The sequence below is a fragment of the Loxodonta africana genome, chromosome 14 (assembly GCF_030014295.1).
Source record: "Loxodonta africana isolate mLoxAfr1 chromosome 14, mLoxAfr1.hap2, whole genome shotgun sequence".
Taxonomy (NCBI): Eukaryota; Metazoa; Chordata; class Mammalia; order Proboscidea; family Elephantidae; genus Loxodonta; species Loxodonta africana.
The window spans coordinates 46,448,987-46,476,042 of record NC_087355.1 but is presented as its reverse complement, the minus strand read 5'-3'; positions in this window follow the sequence as shown (position 1 = coordinate 46,476,042).

Genomic DNA, 27,056 nt, shown 5'->3' with positions numbered 1-27,056 from the left:
CCAACAGGTCAGCAAGTTCAAATCCACTAGCTGCTCCTTGGAAAACCCTATGGGACAGTTGTACTGTGTCCCATAGGGTCACCATGAATCGGAATCAGCTCTATAGCAATGTTTTTTTTTTTTTTTAAATCTTATGGAAGTAGATTTTCAGGCCTTTCTTCTGCAGTGCCACTGAGTGGATTCAAACCACCAACCTTTGTGTTCATAACCAAGTTCAAACTGTTTATGACACTCAGGGACCTTGAGACTAGTAATAGATAACATTTATTAAGTGCCTTTTGTATGTAATGTATATATTGTCTCATTAATCCTGGTGGTTGCATACTAGATAAACATGTGTTGCTTAAGACTTATTTAGAAATTCTTTAGGATTGTTGCGTTGAGGAGGATAATTTTACAATATGAAATCTCATGGACTGTTGTTTTAAGAAAGATGATTTGACAATATGGATAAAAAATTATATGTACTCCTGTTGAAGCCCAAATTTCAATTTTAGCTATTTTAGTACAGAAATATTCATCTAAGTTCACACAGTAATATAGATAGATAGATATTCCTTGCTATATCAATAAGAAAACTGTAGATAACCTAAGTGTTTATCAGTGAGGATTTTCATAAACAAATTATGAAACTTCCATAACAGAGTTTGTAAGTACAGGCCCTGAGTCAGAAAACCCAGTTTTAATTTTAGCTATACTTACCTGTGAGAACTTGATCAAGAGCCTTCATCTGTTTAACCTTATTTTCTATTAAAGAAAATAATAGAATCCATCTCAACTGGTGGCTGTGAGTGACACTTAGATAAGGTACCTAATTCACTTAGCAGAGCATCAGGCATACAGCAAACAGTAAGCGTTACTTTTTTTTAATTATAATTATTATAATAACCATGCCAGGGACTACTAGGCAGCTATTAAAAATGCTGAAGTAGCTCAACATGCGTTGGCATGGAGAGGTCCCCAAACCATGGAACACAGTACCAATTGATATTCTCTTGCTTACGGAATGCCCTTCTCCACCAGATTGCAAACTCCATGAGGTTAGGGACCCTCCCTGTCTTGTTCTCCTTGGTATCTTAGGAGCCTAGAAGAATGCCTAACACATAGTAGCTACTTCATAAAAATTTTTTTTCTGAATGAGTAAAAGAGAAGCAGAATACTCAGTGTTGTACAATCCCCTTACGTAATATTTATATGTTTAAGTCAGAAGCAAATAAAACCAACATCTATATTTCTACTTCTCCATTGTTTAAACTTTTTACATCAAGTAATAACAAAAGCTGTACCTATGTCAGGGCGATAAAAAACCTCACTGGTGCTCTGACCACAGACGGAGCTAGAGAGGACTGTGGAGATAAGAAAATAGGTAATAGTTAGGGGCATTGCATTTTCTTTTTTATACTTCTTTGCTATTATTCTAATGCTGTTGTTTTAAAATATTTTACATAAACTATATTTATTATTCTAAGAAATAAACTCTCGAAGAGAGAGAAAATGCATTTTTTATGGTTTTTCCATAAGAACATTCACTACTGGTTTTATAATAAGTAATAACTTTATTACAAAAGTTATAAAAGTTCATTATACAGTGAAACCTTTGAGAGCTGGAACTTGATGGGACTGCCTTGTTTTTCCAAGACTGGCAAGCTTTCTGCCTTTGACCGGGTACAGTCTTACCGCTTTTCTGTTGTTCTCTACTAGTGGAAAATATTTGAATTTTTCTTCTCTGACAGGTTTGTGCCTTACTCAGGTTTTGAGTTTCACAGGTTTTACTGTATAAATTTTGGAAAATACAGAAAATGAATTAAAATATAATTCAGGAAATTTAGGGGAAACATGTAGAAAAAAATTCTACTGCTTGAAGATAATCTCTCAATCATGATTCTAATTGAATGTTGTCTAGACAAAGTTCCAATTTAAATTCAGATAGTGTGGAATCACCGAATTTATATTTAGAGGATCAGAAATCTTATAAAGCTAACTATAAATGATGCCAAATCTACCACAGAGAAACACAGAACATCAATCTCCTTTCAAATTTATGTTCCTACTAATTGGTTTGTTAACACACTGGGCTAAATGGGAAACTCTGGGGGCAAGAACTCTGTATATCCTGCTCCTTTTGCTCCATTTATTTTTAACCCCAGTGCTAATTAGAGAGCTTCACACACTGTGAGCACTCAATTTATTTTTCAATGAATGAATAGTCTTTGGAAATATAACAAAGAGATTTAAAAGAGAGAGAGTAGACAGTGATTGGAATAAAAGATAAGAAAAGGAAGAGAACCAGAGGAAGAAAGAAAGAAAGAAGGAAATATTAGAAAGAGAAGAGAGGGCACGAGTCAGCAATGATCTTTCTATCTTTTCATTCCTCTCCTCTGTGATTACAGTGGTCAAGAGAGGCGTCATGCACACCAAGTGTTTTTTCAGAGACTGACTTCAGTAGCAGCTATGGCAATTCTTTCAGAATTTATTAGCTTCTGGAAAAAAAGGATGAGACTTGAAGAGAGGGCCTATAAAAACATTTATTCTGGACCTCAACTTAATCTTAAACTACACATCTGGGAAGGCATGAAGTCAAAAGGCCCAATTCAAACTTTCAGTTGTGGCAAAGGGCAGATGGCTTCTTTATAAACAGTATGAGCAAAAAAACAAAACAAACAAGCAGACAAAAAAAACAGACAATAACTTGTTGAAGCTGACACTCTATTTCCTAGCAGGTTCTGGGAAACAGATAAATCATGCCAGGGTGACCGGGCACGAGCAGCAGGTCGTTGGGAATAAATACAATCATGCATCCTAGAAACGACTCTTCCTTTTTTCTGCTTGGAAAACGGGAGCAGAGAGGTAAAACAGAAGGGGAGAGGAAAATACCTGAACTATACTGTATATATTTGTTTGAGGCTTTTGGTTTCTTGTCTATTTTGTTCTCTCCATGAGATCCTTGGCATACTCATTTTTGGTGGGCAGCAGGAAAATTGCAAGTAACCTTGGTTCTAAAGGACTACAGACTCTCTTGGCAAGTTGTACACTTGTTAGGAGGGGAGGAGAGGGACTGAAACAATTCTGTGTGTGTGTGTGAGATGTGAAAAGTACATGGGGTTTGCTCAAGGGACTGGAAGGAAATCAGACTGTAGATGAGGGATAATTATATCACTGTTTCCTTCAGGAAAAATTCAAACTCCTTCACAGTCTGTGTGCTGCTTCCTTATACAACTTCATCTTCCCTTTTCCTCCCTGTACATTTATACTAACCTTTTCACTGCCTTCCCGGGAAGTCATGCTCATTTCTGCCTTTTACTTTTGAACACGCTGTTCCCTCTGTGTGAAGTGCCCTTCCAAGCCTTCTCTCCCTAGCCTATTTCTACACATGCTTCAAGACTCAGCTTATAAAACACTTTTGTTATGTGCCTTCCCCAAACTCCCTAAGTGGGGTTAGTTGCAGAATTAGTTGCTTTCTCCTCTGTGACCTCTCAGTTCTTTCCTCATTTCTTTACCACAGAGTTTTATCAACTATTTATGTATGTTGACATATATTTCTTTCTCACTAGACTCTGAAATTCTCAAGGTCAGCAGCAATCTTACTGTATCCTCAACACATAGGTAATGCCTAGCATAGAGTGGACACTAAACAGAGATAGGTTATATGAACTACATAGAGAAGTGTTCAGATTCTCGCTATCCCAAAGCCATCTTCCAAGAAGCTGGCTTCATGCCATCTCAGATCTAGAGGTAAAGGGGATACTCTTGAAAGAAACACTCTGGCGTGACTGCAGTCTTGTGGAATGACCATGTAAACCCCGAGGAGAAAGTGTAAAAATCAAAGAGGTGCTAGGCCTTGACATGATGCATTTGCACTCTCTATAGATTATAAATGGAATAAAATGTTGATAAAGGAGACTAAATGACACAAAAATACATTTGATTAATCCAAAAGAAGACAAGAAAGGAAAAACCAAGAAACAAGTAACAAGTGAGCCAAAGAGAAAGCAAATAGCATGATGGTAAATGTAAACTCATTCACGTCACTAATTAATAAAGAGGGATGCATAACAATGAAAAAGGGCGTGTTTCACAGGCAGACATAACAATCCTATGTGTACAAATACCTAATAGCAAAGCTTCAATATACATTAAGCAAATACTGACAGAACTAAAGAGAGAAATAGATAAATCAATAGTCAGAAAATTTAACATGTCTTTTTCTGTAATTGACAGAATAAGTAGGCAAAAATGTATTGATGACACATAAGATTTGCATAACACTATCAAGCAATTTTACCTACTTTATATTTATAGACTGTTATACCCAATAAAAGTAGAATACAAAATAAAAATAAAATATTTATCAAAAAGATTCTACATTGGGCCATAAAATAAGGATACTTTCTCTGATGACAATGGAATTAAATTAGAAATCAATAACAATATGATATCCAGATAATGTCCAAATATTTGAGAATTAAGAAACACACACCTAAATAGCCCACATAAAAGAAGAAATTCCTGGGGAAATTAGAAAATATTTTAAACTGAAAGATAATGAAAGCATACTAAATCACGGTTATGACATCCAGTTCAAGGAATGCTTGAAGGAAATTTCATTCAAAAAAATGATATATGAGTGGTCATCACTAGTCGTCAGGAAACTTCAAATTAAAATGACAATAAAATTTCATTTCACTAGAATGGATAAAAATTTTAAAAGACTGATAGCACCCAATGTCAGTGAGGATGTAGAACAACCGGGATGCTCATATACTGCTGACAGAAATGTAAAGTGGTACACGCATTTTGGGAAACTTTTACAAACCTATGGAAATGTCAACACATACCTACCGTATTACCCAGCAATTGCACTCCTAGGTATTTACCAAAAAGAAATGGAAACATATGTTCACAAAGACGTTTGTAGAAGAATGTCCCTTTCAGTTTTATTTATGATAGCTCCAATCGGGAAATAACCCACAAGTGTGTAAACAGAAGGCAGGATAAACAAATTGTGGTATAATAAGACTCAGAGATAAAAAAAAAAACGACAAACTACTGACACCCAAAAGCAGGTGGATGAATCTCAAAAATATCATGTTGGGTGAAAAAACTGAGCTACAAAACAGTACATGATGTATAATACTATTTATATGAAGATTACAAAGAGCACAGATGAGCTCCGACAAAAGACAGAAGAGTGATTGCCTGTGAGTGGTGAGCAGGATTGACTGAAAGGGACACAAGGGAACGGTCTTAGTCATCTAGTGCTGCTATAACAGAAATATCATAAGTGGATGTCTTCAACAAAGAGAAGTTTATTTTCGCACAGTAAGGTAGGCTAAAAGTCCAAATTCAGGGTGCCAGCTCCAGGGGAAGTCTTCCTCTCTCTTTTGGCCTTCTCATCAATGTTCTCCTGGACTAAGAGCTTCTCCACGTAGGGACCCCGGTCCAAAGGACATGCTGTGCTCCCAGTACAGTACTGCTTTCTTGGTGGTATGAAGTCCCCCCACCCCCTTGCTTCCTTTTCTTTTTTAACTCTTGAGAGATAAAAGATGCTGTAGGCCACACTCCATGGAAGCTCCCTTTACACGGGTTCAGGGATATGACCTTAGTAAGGGTGTTACAATTCCATCCTAATCCTCTAACATGGAATTACAATCACAAAATGGAGGACAACCACACAATACTGGAAATCATGGCCCAGCCAAACTGATGCATACATTTTTGGGGGGACATAATTCAATCCATGACAGGAACTTTTAGGGTAATTGAAATGTTCTACTCTTGATTGGTGTGGTGGTCATACAAGGGTATACAATGTCAAAACTCATCAAACTTTATAGTTACAATCTGTGCATTTTATTGTATATAAATTAAACTTTAAATATTTGTAAGAAACAAAACCAAACATGAAAATATAACAAAAAGGTAATTAATTAAAGGTAAAATATTTTTATCAGTTGAGTTTGAAAAGAGTTTTTAGACAGGAACATTCTTTTTTTTTTTTTTCCTATTCTTATTCTTTTCTAGGACAGATATGTCAACGGTTTTCTTGTGTTTTAAGTATATTAAGGAGCCCTGGTGGTACAGTGGTTAAAGCGATTGACTGCTAACTGAAAGGTTGGCAGTTTGAAACCACCAGCGGCTCCCCAGAAGAAAGATGTGGCAGTCTGCTTCAGTAGAGATTTACAGCCTTGGAAGCCCTATGGGGTCACTGTGAGTTGGAATCGACTCCAAGGCAGTGGGTTTGGTTAAGTATATTACCAAGGAATAATGTTACCAAATTGTTCTATCACAGCCAATAATTATCTAATTAATTAACAGTGAGAACACTTTTCATAATTGTATAACATTATACAAATCATGATATATATTTTATTTAGTTTTCATAATAATTGTGTGGGGATATTAGGCCCATTTTATAGATAAGGATATTGAGGCTTGATAAATGTAATTAACTTCCCCAAGTTCAAACAACTAATTCAGGACACAGCTAAGACTCACACCTTGAGCTCTGTGTCTCTTAAACATTATGCGGTATTGTCTGAGGACAAAAAAAAAGGGGAAATTTTCCTCATGAAAAGCTAATTAACCCCAATGGGATAGAATCTACTTGCACAGCAATTCAGTAATTATAGCAAACCCTTAAATAGTGCTTACTATGCATCAGACACAATTTATTAAATCATTTCCGTTTCACAGCAATTTACAATCAATTTACAAATGAGGAAACTGAGGCCCAGAGACAGTAATTACCTTCTCTAGTATCACACAGCTGGTAAGAGACAGAGCTGGAATTTCAGCCCAGGCAGTTCTGGCTTAAGAGTCCTTGATCTTAACTACTCCAATTCATTGAACCAAGTAACACAAATATTAAATGTAACATCTCTGACTACTCCCATCGTATGTTTTCCAAAATGTAGCATACTATTTCTACAGAAGGCAATTGGGAGTTCTGTGAGGAAAAAAAAAAAAAAAAGTTGGGGGTTGTCTCTTGAATAAATCATGTTTGGCGGATGCTGGCTCAAACAAAGTTAAACTTACTTGTTTACTGACATTTCAGAGCCTCTAATATACTGATATGCACTAGATTCTCTAAGAGGGCAATAGTGTCTGCAGCTTTTTCCAGAATTATTTTACTTAAGGAATTTATCTTTTTATAGTTTATTAAGGGACTACTGTCTTTCAGAACACATTTTGGGGAGGGCAGCAGCATAGCAGTAAATTAGTGGTTTTTAAAATTTTTCTTGTATATGCCCTAACAAAAGATGATACCTCATATAAGGCAATATCTCATTTTCTAAATGACAAAATTGAAAAAATAATTATTTTACCAAATCTAAAGTGTAAATTTTTAGAGAATATAACTGAAATAATCAACTCTCTATAATATTTAATTTCTTAATTTACTTATACATATGTGCATGTGAAAATTGAGAAATATATTGCTTTATTCCACTCCCATGTTTAATAAAACAATTTTATTCAAATTTTTCACAAGCATCTTCAACATTCACCTCTCTGAAAGTTGGATTTTAATATGCAAGATAACCCTGGAAGATGATGGCAGAGCCTCCATTGGCTTGAGTCTCTGGACTGTGGAGAAGGACCCCTACCAACACACAAACCCCTATCAAGACTCTTATGGAAGTAAACTTCATCCCTTGTTACAGCCATCAGCTCCAAGTCCAGAATTCCATCACCTAAATGAAGTCCAGGTGCACTTGAGTTTCCTTGGGTGTACTTCCTTAAGTACAGCTCCTAAAGTAGAACTCCTCTCAATCTGAAGACCTGTGAACTAAAGAGGTAAATTATCTGCTTCCTACACATCCAACAAGCACTGGTTTTACAGACATACGATAGCTACAGTATTACTTCTTTTTCAAAAAGAGGTAACAAAAGAGGCTCAAGGAGTCACTGGTTTGTAAAATTCTGAAATACAGCTAGGCTTTGTTGGAAGTTCCTTAATTAGGACTCAGTCTTACTCCTGCCAGGAGTGATTCTCCAGGAACCTTGGCTCCACCCTCTGAGCTTTTGGTTTCACCCTCTGAGTCATTCTTTCATGAAAGGCAGCCTATGTCTTCAGATGAGTAGTTTTCTCAACTTGCTTCCTGCCTTTAAAATCATGATCTAAAGATCTCTTTTTATTTCCATCTCCTTCAATGTAAGAGGTGGTGTTTCTGCTGACAGATTTATCTTAAAATCTTTGTGGGTCTTCTATGAATCTTGTTATACACTCAATTAAACAAAACCACAAGCACAAATATCTTGGAGATAAGCCTTCCTATACCTCGCTTCCTGCTGCGACTGCTGATCTTAGAAGGCATATTGCTTGATTGAGCAGTTCTCTGAAGTAACACCTTAAATCCTTCCAAGGCCTTAATAAAGGAGTTTTAGAGTTACACCCTCAGCATTATTTTTAGGCCACGTTTTCCCAGCAGTGTCCTGGATTTGATCATTGCCTAGAAGTCATTTCTTAATTTTAGAATCACTGACCATCAGAAAGACTGGGAAATTTCAAAATCAGCAAGTTCTGGCTTCTTTTTATTTGTGTTTCCTTTACCTTATCACTCTTCACTCACATTTTGCTATAAGCAACAAGAAGAAATTGAGTAGTACCTTCAACACTCTACGAAAATCTTCTTATCTAGATCGTCTACTTCATTTGGTACATTTTCTTCATTCCATGTTATTGGACTGTGGCTAAACTTTCTGCCGGTACATAATAAGGATTGCCTTTGCTGCAGCTTCTAATGACATTTACTTCACTGTCTTTTAAGCCATAACCAGCAGCCTCCTCAAAGGCCATCAAGCTTCTAATAACAGTCTTTTCAAGAAATGTTAGACTTTCACCAACACTCCTCTCAAAGTCCTTAAAAAACTCACTACTTGCAAAGCCACTGTCCTTCATTCTTATTAGGCTTTTTTTTTTTTTTTTTTAACAGTAGCACCCCCTTCTACATACCAAAATTTATGTTAGTTACCTATTGATGCATAACAATTTGCTCCAAACCTTAGTGGGTTAAAATGATAAACCACTATAATCTCACACCATTTCTGTGGGTCAGGAATCTGGGAATCACTTAGCTGGATGGTTGTGGTTCCTGGCCTCTCATGAGGTTGCAGTCAAGATTTCAGCTGGGGTTGTAGTCATTTGAAGGTTTGTCTGGGACTGGAGAATTCACTTCTGTGGTGGCCCATTCACATGCTTAGCATGTCGGTGATGGCTCTTGGCAGGAGGCTTTATTTCTTCATCTTATGGATCTCTCCGTAGAGTGAATTGAGTGTCCTCATGACATAGCAGATGATCTTCTCCAGAGGGAGTGATCCAAAAGCTATATTTTTTTTCATGATCTATTAGCCTTAGGCGTCAACTTCTATCATTTCTACAGTGTTTTACTGGTTATCTAAGTCAGCCCTATTTGATACGGGAGAGGGCTGCGTCAGCATACAAGAAGGCATGGACCACTGGGGGCTATTTTAGAGGCTGACCATTGCAGTGTGTTACAGCACTTAAGATTACCCTACCAGAGATCATGGCCCCCAGACTCTCTGTTAGCCCAAAACTAAAACCATTCCTGAAGCCAAATTTTCAGACAAAGATTAGACTGAACTATAAGACATAAAATGATACTGATGAGGAGTGTGCTTCTTAGCTCAAGTAGACACATGAGACTATGTGGGCAGCTCCTGTCTGGAGGCAAGATGAAAAGGCAGAGGGGAACAGGAGCAGGTTGAATGGATGCAGGAAATACAGGGTGGAGAGAAGGAGTGTGCTCTCACATTATAGGGAGAGTAACTAGGGTCTTATAACAACATGTGTTTAAATTTTTGTATGAGAAACTGACTTGAGTTGTCTTTCATTTAAAGCACACACACAAAAAAGATTACCCTAAATATCCATGGCCATCGAATGGATTCCAACTCATGACAACCCCATGTGATTGCTCATCTGTTACAGAGTAAAACTGCTCTATAGGGTTTTCTTGGCTGTAATGTTTACCTAACCAGAGTTGTTGAGTGTGTTCCAACTACCAACCTTTAGGTCAGTAGTCAAGTGCAAGCTATGCACCAACCAGGGACCTTAAGATTACCCAAACAAGTACAGATATAATAACACACTTTGGGGATCAGCTAACAGCTTTCTAAAACAGAATTGTCATCTTCACTTCCATCAAAGTTGTTTGAGATAGAGCACTAGCAATTTTTGGATTTGTATATGATATTGTCACTGGAAATTTTATCCTAAGCCACAAGCCTTCCAATTCACTCATATAATATTATAACAGAAATTCATCCTATTTATTGTCTAAGTGTATGTCCTTAAAATCGCCACAAAATAACCACTTATTGTATTGACTTTTAAAGTGGTCTTTAAAAATCTTGTTTAAAATGGCAATTAAAATATACAATTGTGAGATCATACAGTAGGAATTAATTGCTAAGTAATTTGTTTCCTTTTGTTATTATGGCTATTTTTTACAATTTTGTCAGATGACCTCTATAAGACATCCCAAACTAGCATGGATTATAGTCATTTCAGGCTAATGATTTTCTCCAAGCTATACCTCATTATTCACTATGAAATATTTGTCAGAGCGCCCTGTAATATTCTAAGAACTTATATATAGGCAGGTTTTTTCTTTCTGAGTCATAATTTCTGAGGAAAAACCTTCTTTTATATTTAGGCATAATGATATTTACACTCTGCCTTTTTTCCAGAAAGATTTTAAGATGAATCTCAAAAGTCAAACAGAGATTGCCTAAATTAAAAACATAGGAAATAGAAGATAAACAAAATCAGGGTCACAAAATGAAACTAAGAACGTGCTTAATGAAAACATTCTATCATGACTTCCATTAGAGCAAATTCAGGTGGCCCTCTGAGATGCCTATAAGCTCTTAGGCAGCCAACATAAAAAGGACAACCAGGCCAGTAACACAACTTTTTTTCTTCATGAGAGTCCAGTAGAATAAAATCTGATAGAGTGGAGTGACTGAGGTTTATTCCAAAATCACCAGGTGTAGTGGCTGGGATGTGTGAATGTGACCTTACTTGAGAAAAGGTATTTGCAGATGTAGTTAAGTTAATGATCTCATGTTGAGATCATCCCAGATTAAGGTGGGTCCTGAATCCTGTAGTAACTGTCCATGTAAGAGAGAAGGGGAGAAGACACACAGAAGAGAAAGTGATGTGAAGACAGAGACAGAAATTGGCATGATGCTTCTACAAGCCAAGGAGCACCAAGGATTGCAGGCAGCCACCAGAAGCTAGGAGAGAGCCATAGAATATATCTCCCTCAAAGCCTCTAAAAGGAACCAACCCAGCTGGCACCTTGACTTGGTACTTCTGGCCTTCAGAACTGTGTGAGAATAAGTTTCTGTTGTTTTAAGCCACCTGGTTTGTAGTAATGAGTTACAGCAAGCACAGGAAACTTATACACCTGGAGACCATATTCTAGGGTCATCACACTTTATTCCCTTTCTCTTCCACATTCCATATGAACGAGGATATGTGGATCTCAGGATTTAACTGTGAGTGCCTACGTGATCTTCAGTCATCTCAAAGAGATGTCATTATATTCAGTACACTATGTTTATTGAGACAGAATATTGAACCAACACATTTCATTTTATATTATTTGTATTGTAAAAACAACATTATAACAGTGCAGTAGAGGTGAGGTCCTGGGTGTTGCAAATGTTAATAGACTCAGCTGCTAACAGAAGGGTTAGAGGTTCTAGTTCACCCAGAAGTGCCTTGGAAGAAAGACTTGATGATCTACCTCTGAAAAAATGGACCATTAAAAACCCTCGGGAGCACAGTTCTGTTCTAACACACAGAGGGCCGCCACCAGTCCGAGTCAACTTGATGGCAACTGGTGAAGTAGGCATATGGAGAATTGAATCTGGTATAATGTCACTAAGTAGCCCTGGTGGCACAATGGTTGAGCACTCACCTGCTAACTGAAAAGTTGGTGTTTCTTACCCATCCAGTAGCTCTATGGGTGAAAGATGAGCAATCTGCTTCCATAAAGATTACAGTCTAAGAAACACTATGGGACAGTTCTACTCTGTCACATGGGGTCGCTATGAGTTGGAACCTACTTGACGGCACCCAACAACAACAACATAATGTCAGTATTTATCATAACTAGTTTACTTTGCATATTCACTTTCAGTTACACACACACATGTCTATGCATGTATAATACATATGTGGATACATACCTACAATCATGTCATGATGGACTGCTTTTAAAGAGCACTCCAAAATGGCGGCTTATCTGTGTTAATTGCATACTCGTTGCATCTTTTGGATCATGAATAGGTAAAAAAGGTAAAGACAACTAATTTTACACATGTGATACAAAGAATAGAACCTTGTTTTGGTCTAGTCCTTTGAATACTTCAGATGGTCAATGCAATGTGGGTACAGTTTATATTTACTGGATGGTTGAGACATATAATACTTATGTTAATACATAGCACATGTCTAAGTCATCATGTTTCTTTGTAAAACCGTCCACTTCTAAATAAAATCAGCAGGCAGAGTTGATTACTAAGAGATAATTGATTGCATAAAAGATTTGAGTTTTTATCAACTTGAAGAGTATTCAGTGAATACTCTTTTGCTGTCAGATAATTGTTATATATATGGAGAAAATATTTGCTATAAAGTTTCTCCATGGTGAGTGCCCAAAGAGATTGCTGCATGAAATTTATATTTTGTGATTCTTCTAGCACTACCAAAAATATAGATTCATGGGCTGTCAGTGAGCTGTAAGTGTAGTCATTTGTTGACTGTGTTCTCTTCTTTGATACCGAAAGTGGGTTAATAAATTCTCATACATGTAGCTTTTTGTTCTGCACAAAGAAAGATGTTAGCTGTCTGGGAGGATTGAAATCCTATGCGGTTTGCTGTGATTATTCTGTGACTCACTCCAGAATTCTCATTCCTGTTACCATCTCATGGAACTGTCCTTCCTGCAGTAGTCATCACCCATAGCAATGAATCAAAGAATCAAAACAAACTCTTGTAATTAAGATTCACAGCTTTTGATGTTGGCAGTTCTTGGCCTTAATAACCCTTTCCCCTACTTTGTAGATGGGAAGTCTGGTGTCTGGGTTCTTCTGACTCTTCTATTATGCTTTAAAACATTGACACCAGTCCCTGAGACTTGTCAACACTAGGTTTCACTCTATGAACTAAATGAAATAGAAGGTAATGCTTTCCTCTAGTCACTGATTCCATAGTACAACAACTAGGATTTTAAATAATATACTAGTGCCAGGAACCATTGCTAAAAACTTAAATTGTCATGATCTCATTTAATCCTCACAATGACCCTTGGATTGTCCCCATTTTACAGAAGAGGGAAACGGTGCTTAGAAAAGTTAAGGAACTTGAGAAGGCAGCTCTATCAATGAGTAGAGCAGGTATTCAAATTTGAGTCTGTCTTGCTTTCAAGCTTATGCCCTAGCCACACCTCCATGCTGCTTCCCCAGTTGGCCAATCAAAATACAACCTGAAACCAAATATCTGCTTTTTCTCTTCAATTTTTGTCAGCTAACTATACTTATAATCATGTATATCTTGCTCTGTGAATGAATAACAGATCAGAAGCCTTGCCATAATACACCTTTGACCTGGCAGGAATAAAGAAGTTTCTCTACTGAGTCTGATATTGGCAACCATCTTGAAATCATCACAGAACAAATGTTTCCACGCAGCTTTGTAATTAATGTCTGCACGTTCTAAAAGGCTTCTTATGTTCTATTTGGGCAGATGATGCATTTTCTTCAAACTTCTTGGTCTGGCTTTGCATATCTATTTAGGATATTTTTCCTATTTTTATGAAAATCATTTAGACAGCCCACATTGTACAATTACAGGTTGGCATTTGACACTATGTAAGATTCTGCCAACAGAGCTACTGATTTCTGGATTTTCTCATGTACGAGTGTATCTTAATCCTGAGCATTAGTCTCTCCTTGCACGTTTGTGAGCGCTATCTGATAGTGAAACCAAAAATGAAGCCTTCACTTCCTCCATAAATATTTGTGCAGTGACCTATGACTCTTGGCCAGCCTGCCTGCCAACACCCCATTAGAAGTCATCCCTTTTACAATCAACTACTATCATTTGATAACCTCTTGGGGTTAAGAGTACAGATGTAAGAGCTCGGAGATTTCTGATGGGAATACTTCATTTCCCAAGTATGTTTTCCCTTGAAAATGACATCACCACAGGAATACATTTTTCAAATAATTTGGCCATCATGTTATGAAAGCTTCCTTAGAAATATAAAAAAATAAGCACACTACAACTAAAATAAAATTTTTTACAGAATCCAGGGATGAAAGAAAAAAAATCCTACCAGTTAATTAGGCTTAGAAGGTCTTGGCATGGTGAAGCGACAAGGACCATCTAGGAATAGTGTCATTACAAAGACTGCATTATATAACTTTGTGTATCAAATTCTAATATTGTGAAAGCTCACACTTAATGGTTTTTGCTTAAAGGATGACTTTTATATTTAAATACAAATTATATTAAAATTTACTCCTGAGCAGAATAGTCAAATGACTGCTTATGAGTTAAGATTTTAGTCCCCAAGTTTCCTCTTGCCTGCTATTATTTTATAGATAAATGTCACTGACCTAGCTATAGCCTTTAACTTATAGCACTGAATTCCTCCTAAAATGCTCTGTGTGGGAAGATCGTAGTACTAGGAGACTGGGCTATGAGGATAAATTTCCCCTTTGAGGACAAGAAATGAACCACCACGATAGAATTATTATTACCAGTGGCAGGTAAATTTCTCAAATTCTAATTCCCAAGGCAATATGTGTGTGCATGTGCTCTCATCTTAAGTTTTCTTGCAATGTGTAGAATTTAAAAAATCAATTAACTTAAATACTTATTTAGGAACTACTATATACCATCTTCTGGGTTATGAACCTCCAGTGTAGACATAACAGTAGTACTACTACTACTACTAGTAACATTTACAATGGAATTACTATATACCGGGCTCTGAAGGCACTGGGTATTCTAAGCAGTTTACAGGTAATATCTCATTTGATTTTTACTACAACCCTATGAGATAGGTATCATTATTATCACCATTGTTAAGATAATGAAATTAAGGCTTAAAAAGATGAAGAAACCAAGGATACACAGCTAATAGGAAATGGAGCCAGAACTCAAACGCAGGCAATATGACTCCAGAGTTCACAATCTGAACCACTATGTTATAAAACCTTGTTCATGCTCCCCAGAAGTTTACAACCTGGCAAAAAGGGAGAGAAAACCAGAAATCATATTAACAGGCCTGCAGAAAGGAAGTGGACGCACAAAGGAGGAAGATATCTATCTTCCAAGTGTAGGGGTCAGGGAGGACTTGACAGAATTGATGCTAAAGCTGACACGTGGAGGGTGAGTAGCATTTCACCCTCATACATAGATGAGCTGAGGAAGGGAATCTCAGATAAAGGGAACATGGTAAGCCCAGATGTGGATGTTTGCAATGGGGTGGAGTAATGGAGTCACTATAATGGGCCAATGACTGTTGGAATGGAGGGCACACACAAATGGGGAGCTGGTCTAAGATGAGCTATATGGATGAGCAGGAGCCAAAAAAGGAAGGGCCTCACATTTTATGCCCCAAAGTGAGGACTTTTCTACATACAAAAAAGCCTATAAATAAACAGGGCACTTATTTATATCAGAGCTTCAAACCAGTTATGGTTCGCACCCCTGCTAAGAATTTGCATTTTTAACCAGGTGATGATAATGATGCTGGTTAGGGTGTAGGGACCAATTCTGAGAACCAATTCTGGAGATCTTGTTAAAATGTGGATTGAGTCAGTCTGATCTCAATCAATTTTGAGAACCACTACTCTTAGTTTTCAGAATTGGTCCCTACTCCCTAACCAGCAGCATTAGCATTGCCTGGTACCTAGTTAAAACTGCAAATTCTCAGCAGGGGTGTGAACCAGAACAAACCAGTTCAAAGCCCCAATTTACATGACCTGATTTTTATTTTAGAAAAGTATTCCTAATGTTGTGTGAGGTCAGATTTAAGAAGTACAGGGCTAGAGTCAGTAGATTTAGTTAGGATGTGACCAGACTTCTTAGGCAAGAGATGTGAGCGCTTGGGTAAAAGGTATAATGAAGAGAGATGTTTGAGAAGCATTTTGTGCGAGGATTAGATAGAATTGAGAGGCTGACTGGGTTTGAGTGTGGAGTGAGGGAGAGAATAAAGTCTGGAGGGATCTCAGGTTACTGGCTAGAGTAATTGACTGGGTGGTGATGCCTCTCATTTCCATGACGAATATGGGATGGAGAGAAGGTTTAGCAGGAAGAAGACTCTTGAGTTCTGCTTTGGAGCTCATCTTCTCATTTCCTGCCCCTCACCCATCCCCCTCTCCGATGAGCTCTGTCATCACCTAGAGATGCCATTATCGGGGTCTTTACCTTGCTTTGTAATTGTTTATAGTTCTGTCTTCAGCATTAGACTATGAGCTCCTAGGCAGTAGGCACTGTAGCATATTTTTAATTCAATAAATATTTGTTAAGTGAGTGAATGAATAGCACAATTTTTTTTTCATAAATGGGTAATTGAGCATTTGAAGGAAACTCCCTCTCTGTAATGGTCAATCCTTTGTCCCTGTTCTGCCTTTAAAATACTTAGAATAAAACTGATCCTTTCTCCACAAAATACATTATGGGTTTGAAAACAGTGATTGTGCTATCCCTCTGACTCTAGTTATTTTCCAGTCCCTTTGAATGTTTCAGATACAACATAATTCCCATATACTTTATCATCCTACTCACCCTTCTTTGGACGTGTTCCAGTCTGTCTGTGTCCTTCTTAAAATATGATGCTCTGCTAATGTGACCCATACAGAACGCAATGTGGCCATTACTTCTGAAGAGGGGTGAAAACAAATCATCTAATAACTAAAGCCAGAATTGTTTTTTAGGAAAACACTGTATTTAGGAAATTAACTCAGTAGATGGCTTGAAGTGGACCATGAAAGCAAGGATTAGTGGGAGTCAAGTAAGCAAAAGACGTAGTCAAACAGTCCTATCTTGGAAACTAATAGAAATTTTGAAATAAGGAAGAATTGAGGGTGGTTAGCCAAAGGACTTAGGTTTTTGGAAAATTTAAAATATAACATGCATACACTAAAGTCACAAATCCAAAATGTTCCCAATTTTGCTTTGCTCTAGTCATTCACTCCCACCAAGGGAGGTACTGCTGGTCGTTAGGGGCTTTGTTTCTCTTTTCCATAGCAATGACCTTCCACCGTGGTCCAAGCCCAGACTCTCCACTCATGATGTCCGTGATTAGCAAGTTTCCCTAGGGTAAAGGGCTGTGGATCATAATGTTAATTGACCATTAATCTAGGACTTTCGGATCTCACTGGTTGTTATCAGGTTCCCTCCCTCAGTGGAGCTTTGTCTCCCATGTAGTGGGAGACTGGAAAATTCTACTTCGCTTTGCCAAGGGTTTAGTTTAGTCTTTAACGTTCTGTACCATACAGCTTTGAATTCAGGGAAATGCCCCCTCAAATCTTCAATTCTTTCCCTTCTGTTTCACATGAACACCAAAATCTCTGCTGTTTGGTTTGTCTCCCATCCATCACCCTCTGCCCCAGCCAAACCTAGATTCTCAGACTCTAGCCTAACCAAGAATCAACAAATGCCCCAAGGAACAACTGTAGTTCTTCAATTTTTGCCTGAATCTTCTTTCTCTGAGATCTTACTCCCTCTAGTCCTTAATGTTTCTGAAGGTCTCTGGTGTCTTTAAAGATATCGGGAGTCAGCAAACTTTTCTGTCAAGGCCTCGTAGTGAATGTTTTTGGCTTTGAGGCCATATGGTCTTTGTTGGCGCCCTGGGGGTGAGTGGTTAAGAGCTCGGCTGCTAACCAAAAAGTCAGCAGTTTGAGTCCACCAGCTGTTCCTCGGAAGCCCTATGGGGGCAGTTCTACTCTGTCCCAAAGAGTTGTTAAGAGTCGGAATTAACTTGATGGCAATGGGTTTGGTTTGGTTTTGCTTATGGTCTTTGTTGCAACTACTCAATTCTGCCATTACAGCACAAAAGCAGTCATAAGACAAAAGCCCACTGCCATCAAGTTGATTCCAACTCATAGCAACCCTATAGAACAGAGTAGAACTGCCCCATAGAGCTTCCAAGGAGTGCCTGGCAGACATGAACTGCTGACCTCTTGGTTAGCAGCCGTAGCACTTAACCACTACACCACCAGGGTTATGTAACCCAAATAGCAGTGGCGGGATTTGGCCCATAGGCCATAGTTTGCCAACCTAGCAAATGTGTCATTATTGTAATTCATTTAATATTTCTTAATTTTTCTCATTGAGATTAGTGGCCCATATAACCTATTCCATCTTAGGTCAATGTTTCTGCCCAGCTCTCAGTTGTCAGTAGTCCCAGCATGCCTTAGCCACAGTATAGCTCTCTCTATACTCTTGCCTTTCCCACAGTGAAATACTGCTGTTGTTTGTTACTTAGTGCAAAGCTGGTGGAGAATGTGGGGCGGGGTGGGGGATGCTTCTTTGTTCTTTTGATCCCATGCTTTTCCAAAAGTGATTATGTATTATGATGATTAAGATTGTGTGTCATTTTGGATGGGCCATGATTCTCAGTGTTCTGGCAGTCTCAATCACTTCCCTGTTGAGATTTGATATGTGATCACCTCCATGATGGGATCTGCTGTGAGTAGCTAATCAGTTGAAAGGGAGTTTCCTTGGGCATGTGGCCTGCATTTGAATATAAGCAGACATCCTCCATTTTGTGATTTGATGTGGTCATCCTCCATTCTTGCATAATGCTGATTTCGCCTGATAACATGGTCTATGGAACAAAACCATGTCAATAACTGAGGAGAGGGTGCATATCAGTTATTACAACTACTATTAAATCTTATTATTTAATGAACTGACATATATATATATAAAAAGAGAGAGGGAGCACCTTGGTGGTGCAGTGGTTAAGTGCTCTGCTGCTAACTGAAAAGTATGTGGTTAGAACCAGGGCTTCAAACCAGTTTGTTCCCTTTCGAACCCCTTGATAAGAATTTGCATTTCTAACAAGGGAACAGGCAATGCTAATGCTGCTGGCTAGAAAGGAGGGACCAATTCTGAGAACCACTAGTTGAGCTGCAGGTTCCCAAAATTTATTATATGTAAGAATCACCTGGAGATCTGGTTAAAATGTAGATTCTGATTCAGTCTGATCCCCAGGTCATTCTTATGTATAATGAATTTCGAGAACCACGGCTGTACTGGTGGAAACCCTGGCATAGTGGTTAAGAGCTATAGCTGTTAACCAAAAGGTCGGCAGTTCAGATCCACCAGGTGCTCCTTTGAAACCCTATGGGGCAGTTCTACTCTGTGCTATAGGGTTGCTATGAGTCAGAATCAACTTGACAGCAATAGGCAATGGCAATGGGCTGTACTGGTGGTTCTCAGAATTGTTCCCTACCCCCTAACAAGCAGCATTAGAATCACCTGCTTGTTGTTAAGTGGCACTGAGTCAGCTCTTACTCATAGCAACACAATACACAACAGAACAAAACACCACCCAGTCCTGCATTATAAAAAAAAAAAACCATACTCAAAATCGTTGCTGTGTTTGAGCTCTATGTTGCAGCCACTGCGTCAATCCATCTCATTGAGGGTCTTCCTCTTTTCCGCTGACACTTTAACCAAGCATGATGTCCTGCTCCTGGGCCTGGTCCCTTCTGATAACATGTCCAAACTACATGAGACGAAGTCTTGCCATCTTCTCTTCTAAGGAGCATCCTGGCTGTTCTTCCAAAAACAGATTTGTTCTTTCTTCTGGCAACCCATGTTATATTCAATCTTCTTCACCAGTATCATAATTCAAAGGCATCAATTCTTCTTCGGTCTTCCTTATTCATTGTCCAACTTTCACATGCATATGAGGCAATTAAAAGCACCATGGCTTGAGTCAGGCTTATTTCTCAAAGTGACATCTTTGCTTTTTAACACTTAAAAGAGGTCATTTGCAGCAGATTTGCTCAATGAAATGAGACTTTTGATTTCTTAACAGCTGCTTCCATGGATGTTGATTGTGGATTCAAGTAAAATGAAATCCTTGACAACTTCAGTTTTTTCTCTGTTATCCTGATGTCTCTTATTTGTCCAGTTGTGAGGATTTTTGTTTTCTTTATGTTGCGATGTAATCCATACTGAAGGCTGTGGGCTCTAATCTTCATTAATAAGTGCTTCAAGTCCTTTTCACTTTCAGCAAGTAAGGTTGTGTCATCTGCATATTGCAGGTTGTTAATGAATCTTCCTCTAATCCTGATGCTACATTCTTCTTCATATATTCCACCTTCTCAAATTATTTGCTTAGCATATAGATTGAATAAGTATGGTGAAAGGATACAACCTTGACACACACCTTTCCTGATTTTAAACTACACAGTATCCCTTTGTTCTGTTCAGACAACTGCCTCTTGATCTATGTATGGGTTCCGCACGAGCACAATTAAGTGTTCTGGAATTCCAATTCTTCAAAATGTTATCTATAATTTGTTACAATCCACAGCCGAATGCCTCTGCATAGTCAATAAAACACAGGTAAACGTCTTTCTTGTATTTTCTACTTTCAGCCAAGATCCATCTGACATCATCAGTGATATCCCTCATTCCATGTCCTCTTATGAATCAGCTTAAATTTTTGGCAGGTCCCTATCGATGTACTGCTGCAACTGTTTTTCAATTACCTTCAGCAAAATTTTATTTGCCTGTGATATTTTTGTGATATTAATGATTTTTTTTTTTTTTTACTATCTCCATATTCTGTTCAATCACCTTTATTTGGAATGGGGAGAAATATGGATTTGCCCAGTGTGAGCACTTCCAGCACTGTATCCATTTGTGGAGACATCTCAATTGCTATTCTGTCAATTCCTGGAGCTTTGTTTTTCGCCAATACTTTCAGTTCAGTTTGTACTTCTTCCTTCAGTACAGTTGGTTCTTGATCATATTCTACCTTCTGAAATATTTGAATGTTGACTCTCTTTGGTACAGTAACTCTGCATATCCCTTCCATCTTCTTTTGATGCTTCCCGTGTCATTCCATATTTTGCCCATAACCAAAAACTGCACTAAACCCGTTGCCATTGAGTTGATTTGGACTTATCGCAATCCTATAGAATAGAGTAGTAACTGTCCCATAGGGTTTCCAAGGAGTGGTTGGTGGATTCAAACTGCCAACCTTTTGGTTAGCAGCCTGAGCTATTTTGAATACCTCAAAATTGCAATTTGAGGCTTGAAATTTTCTTCAGTTCTTTCAGCTTGAGAAATGCCGAACATGTTCTTCACTTTTCGTTTTCTAACTCCAGGTCTTTGTACATTTAATTATAATACTCTATTTTGTCTCCTCAAGAGGCCATTCAAAATCTTCTGTTCAGCTTTTTTACTTTATCATTTTTTTTTTCCATTCTTTTCACTACTTTCAAGAGCAAGTTTCAGAGTCTTTCTGACATCCATTTTGGTCCTTTCTTTCTTTCCTGTATTTTTAGTGACTTTTTGTTTCTTAATGTATGATGTCCTCGATGTCATCCCACAACTCGTCTGGTCATCAGTCATTAGTGTTCAATGCATCAAATCTATTCTTCACGTGGTCTCTAAATTCAGGTGAGATATGCTCAAGATTGTCCTTTGGCTCTCTTGGTCTTGTCGTAATTTTCTTCAGCTTCAACTTGAACTTCATATGAGAAAATTGATGGCCGTTCTGCAGTCAGCCCCTGGTTTTGTCCTGACTAATGATACTGAGCTTCTCCATTGTCTCTTTTCACAAGTATAGTTGATTTGATTCCTGTATATTCCATCTGGTGAGATCCACATGTATAGTTGCTGTTTATGTTGTTGAAAAAAGGTGTTTGCAATGAATAAGTCATTATTAGTCTTGCAAAATTCTATCTTGTGATCTCTGGTGTCATTTCAATCACCAAAGCCATATTTTCCAACTCCTGATCCTTCTTGGTTTCCAGATTTCTCATTCCAATCACAAGTAATTGTCAGTGCATCCTGATTGCATGTCCAATCAATTTCAGATTGCAGAAGTTGGTAAAAATCTTAGGTTTCTTCATCTTTGGCATTAGTAGTTGTTGCATAAACTTCAATAATAGTCATATTAACTGGTTGTCCTTGTAGGCATATGGATATTATCCTATCACTGACAATATTGTACTCCTTGAAATGTTCTTTTTGATGATGAATGCAATGCCATTCCTCTTCAACTTGTCATTCTTAGCATAGTAGACCACATGATTGATTCAAATGGCCAATACCCATCCATTTCAGCTCACTAATGCCTAGGATATCGATCTTTATGTGTTCCATTTCATTTTTGACCATTTCCAATTTTCCTAGATTCATACTATTAATGGATGTTTGCAGCTGCTGCTTCTTATTTTAAGTCATGCCACGTCAGCAAATGAAGGTCCCAAAAGTTTTACTCCATCCATATCATTAAGGTATACTTTAGTTTGAGGAGGCAGCTCTCCCTCAGTTGTCTTTGGAGTGCCTTCCAACCTGAGGGTCTTATCTTCTGGCACTATGGCAGACAATGTTCTGCTGCTCTTCATAAGGTTTCCACTGGCCAATTTTTTTGGAAGTAGACTGCCAGGTCCTTCTTCCTAGTGTGCCTTAGTCTGGAGGTTCTGCTGAAACCTGGCTACCATGGGTGACCCTGCTGTGCTTGAAATACTGGTGGCATAGCTTCCATCATCACAGCAACACTCAAGCCACCATAGTAGGGCAAACTGACAGAGGAATGGTGGTATCTTGTTAGAAATGCAAATTCTCTGCTGGGGTGGGAACCAGAAGAAACTGGTTCAAAGGCCTCATTCAAACTCACCAGCTGTTCTGTGGAGAAAGACATGACAGTCTGTTTCTCTAAAGATTACAGCACTGGAAACTTGAGCTCCTTGTTTCCTTTATAATCCTATGTATTTTGGTTTGTATATCTAAGAACATTATTTTGAAAAGGCATCCATGGGCTTCACTGACTGCAAAAGAGGCCTATGAAATAAAAAGAACTCCTGTACTAAGGGAGCTCAGGCTATGGTGGGTGTGTGCAGCAGAGGGATGAGGGCAGTGCAAATCCTACCAATCCAGTGGACCAGGTATTTGGGGGAGAAAAACCCAGCACTCTCCTGCTTATGACGCTCACAGAGCTGGGGAAGAGAGAAGATTTCTGAGACATTTTCCTGAGCATTCTTGTAAAACAGCAACCACATTGCCACATGTGCCTGGAATTTGATTTCCAGGCCAAGTGTCAGCTTTTCCATGCTAAGACTCCCTCAGGTTTTGGCTCAGGCTCTCCTGCTGTCAAGGCTCAGCCCTTTCAATACCTCGACCACCTGTCAGAGAAAGCAGATTAATGGAAATTTGGCTGCCACTTCTGAGTCACGTCCTCAGCCACAAGCTTCCACCTGCAGCCTCGGGAGGCCTGGACTGCAAGGTGCCTGAGGACACTACTGGCACTGACCCCATCCCTGTCAGGGCAATGTGTCCTTCTTTCATGGGCCAGGAGCCTTTACAAACAGGGCCAATTTCCTACCCTTTCCTATAAAGAGGAATTTTCTTCTCAAAAAGTGAGTTTGGGTTTTTCAACCTTATCTGGAAATCTTAGTTTCTCCCAAGTTATTCTTTTTTCTTCAATCCAACAACAAATTTACCACAGGAAGTGGTGGGAAGATAGGCTTATGCAATAAGATGATATTGTTATAAATAGGAGTACTTGCTGTAACTTTCTTAAATAAACAGGTTATTAATGTTTTCAGGCAGTGGTAGAGCTACTGTTCAGGGGCTGGTGAGAATGTTCTCCTTGTAAAAAGGAATTCATCTCCTTCCAAATGACTCCTCTAAAAGTGAAGTGAGCCCCTTTACAACCTTGGTTTGGGGAAATAGTGTAGTCTCCCCCTGCTAGACGAGGGAAGAGGGCCAACCTTCTAGAGATGATGGTCTAAATGGTATGCATTGAAGGAACCAGAAAAGCCCTCTGCCCCAATTCTCTTCCTAAGCTATGGAGCTAGACCAAAGAGTATATACATACATACATACATATACACACACACACATATATATATGTATGTATGTATGTGTAAAAGCCCTGGTGACACACTGGTTAAGAGCTCAGCTGCTATTCAAAAAAGGTCAGCAGTTCAAATCCATCAGGTATTCGTTGGAAACTCTATGGGGCAGTTCTACTCTGTCCTATGGGGTTTCTATGAGTCAAAATCGATAGCAATGGATTTGGTTTTAAATTTCTTGTTTTTGGTTCCAAAGACCAGGTCATTATGTGAAAATCAGTATTATGTGAAAAAGGAGGATGACCATATCAGGTCAGAAGACGTAGGAAGACTACATCATTACGTAACTGCCAAATTACTTCATTACGTAACTGCCAAATTACATCAGTATGTAACTGCCAAATCACTGAGAACCAAGGCCTGGCCAAGACGACACATAACATTAACCATCACAGTCTGCATTACTCTTGCCTTGCACACCAACATTTGTTACTGCTGACATACATCTTTACTGTGCGAAATAGTTGGATAGTAGATTTTTTACTGTTGTCGTAAATGCTAAATGTTGGATAGCGAGATAGTCAATAAGTGTAGAGTAGGTGTATATCTATCTATCATCTATCTACCTATCTATTATATCCATTGCATATATTTATCCATTATTAAAACTTCTAATGTTGCCAAAAGAGGAATACATAAAATTGTTTTGTTAGGAACTCCTTTATATTAATTATTTATCTAATCCTTTCAGTTATGCACCAGCTGATTGTGGATAGAGTTGGACAGTATCATTGGATTCAGGAAGGAAGTTTAGGGAGTCCATATCTAATGAGATAAAAAGAAACCAACCATTCAAGGGATGAATACAGGAGGAGAAGCCAGTGGAGATCTGGGTCCTAGGATGGGGTTGGGCATATACTAAGATGTCAATAATAATTATCGCTGGTGAGTAGAGGAATAAAACCATTGTTCCTTCTTGTCATTTTTTTAAACATCCAACTCCCAACTGAGGAGGAGGCCAAGTTTTGGCTGAAAGTTGATGGAGCCCCTAGACTTGGACATTTCTCACTTTTCAATTTTTGGATGACAAAGGGAATATTCATTAACAGGTGTATTTCTTATAACTGTCAGGCCCAAAGGGGTACAATCTAAAAAAGTGGGAGGTGATGGGAATGAAGCAAAGGAAATAGCATCACTTTTAAAATAACATGAAACATTATTTCCATTGCAGACAGACAGCCTTGTAAATTACAAAGTAGATAGGAAACGATTTCTCTTCCTATTCGTTTGGAGTCTATTGCCTCTAAGAATTAAAATCTGTTTGTCAGAGGTGTACTTGTGCATGGTTTTCATCATGGTAAGTGTAGATCTTTCAAATAGTGAGCAGGATATATGTATAGATGAGTGAATGGAGGAAGAAATGAAGAAAACATAAATTAATTGGCTGTGTACTGAGAACATTGTACAATATTAGAATTGGTGAATTTTTACCACTCTCTGAAATGCAAAATATAAATATGAGGAATTATCTTTGTATTTTGGTATTAATAGACTTCAATGAAGCTTCATCTTTAGCTATCTAGAATAATCTCCAACTTTGGCTTACTATCCCAGTGTGTTTTGGTTTTGATACAATATCAAATATACAATATCAATATCAAATATACAATATACAATGTGTTCTGGTTTTGATACAATATCAAGTGGAACTCAATCACACCTGATTTTAGATTTTAGATATTTGTATCCAATATTTAAATCTTCATAATGTAAGCAAATATAGGCATGATTTTCACATGGCATCAGTGTTTTATACTGTAAAGAATGCCAAAAAGAAAATATTTTAAGTTAATCACATTTTAATAAATCCCAAATTCCCAGCTAGATAGATTGATCAACATTATGTCCTTAAAGGAGGTATAGCTCTAGCAAATGGGTGTCAATAAATGTAGGCAACCAAACCAGATAATCATTTTGGAAGGTGAATTATACAGTTATCCTAAACTAATTGATATAGTCTCATCATTGGTAAATCTAAATTTCTTTTTGACCATTAGAAGAATTTCTACTGCAGATTTGAATCAACAATGCAAAGGTCCTTGAATATGCAGTAGAAATGTCACTTCATTAGCAACTCTTGACTAAATTTAGCTGAGAACTAGACAGAAATGGCTCCCATCATATTTTTTGGGTTGCTTTTTTTTTTTTTTTTTATAATTAGGAAATAGGGTTTTCCATACCCCGATAGTTCTGCAAATTGAAAATACTTCATAATTTCTCTTTGTAAACATCATTGCCATTGACAAATTCTAAGTTCTGTTTATTAAAAAAAGAGAGAGACATGAAAAATGGAGAGCAAAATGTTTCTGGCCGTGGTGTCCAATTGTCCTGCCAATTATTTTGCACGTGAGTCTTCAAAAAGCATTTCACAGTGTTAAATGCTAACTTGAGGTGATTTCATATGGTTTTTTACTTGCCCCTATGATTTTCCAAGATTTATGGATAATCTAATGTATTCTTATTCGATAACTTAATTTAACACATTTAAGGGAGAATTATTTTTTTGCAAACTCTTGTAGACAGTAGCACTTAAACATTTCATTTCCTAACTGAGACTTTGGAAACATGGAGTTGTGTACAAGGAAACTTACAGTTTATCTTCTAATATTGAATCTAATACACAAAGTGACAACACGTGATTCAGTTCAGGAGCAGCTGCGTCATGTAATTTATACAGCCTTGATGGAATTAGAATTCAGTGAATTGAAAAGTGGCTCATCCCTCAATTTGTTATACTATTTGGCATGTTACTTTAATATGGCCCAAGATGTTCAGAGCAATGAATTTGTCATTAATTGCCCCAACATCCAAGTGAGGTAGAATCAGATCACAGCCATCTTATTGATGAGGAAACTGAGTCATACAGTGTTAAAATATTTTTTAAGAACCGTGTAACTGTT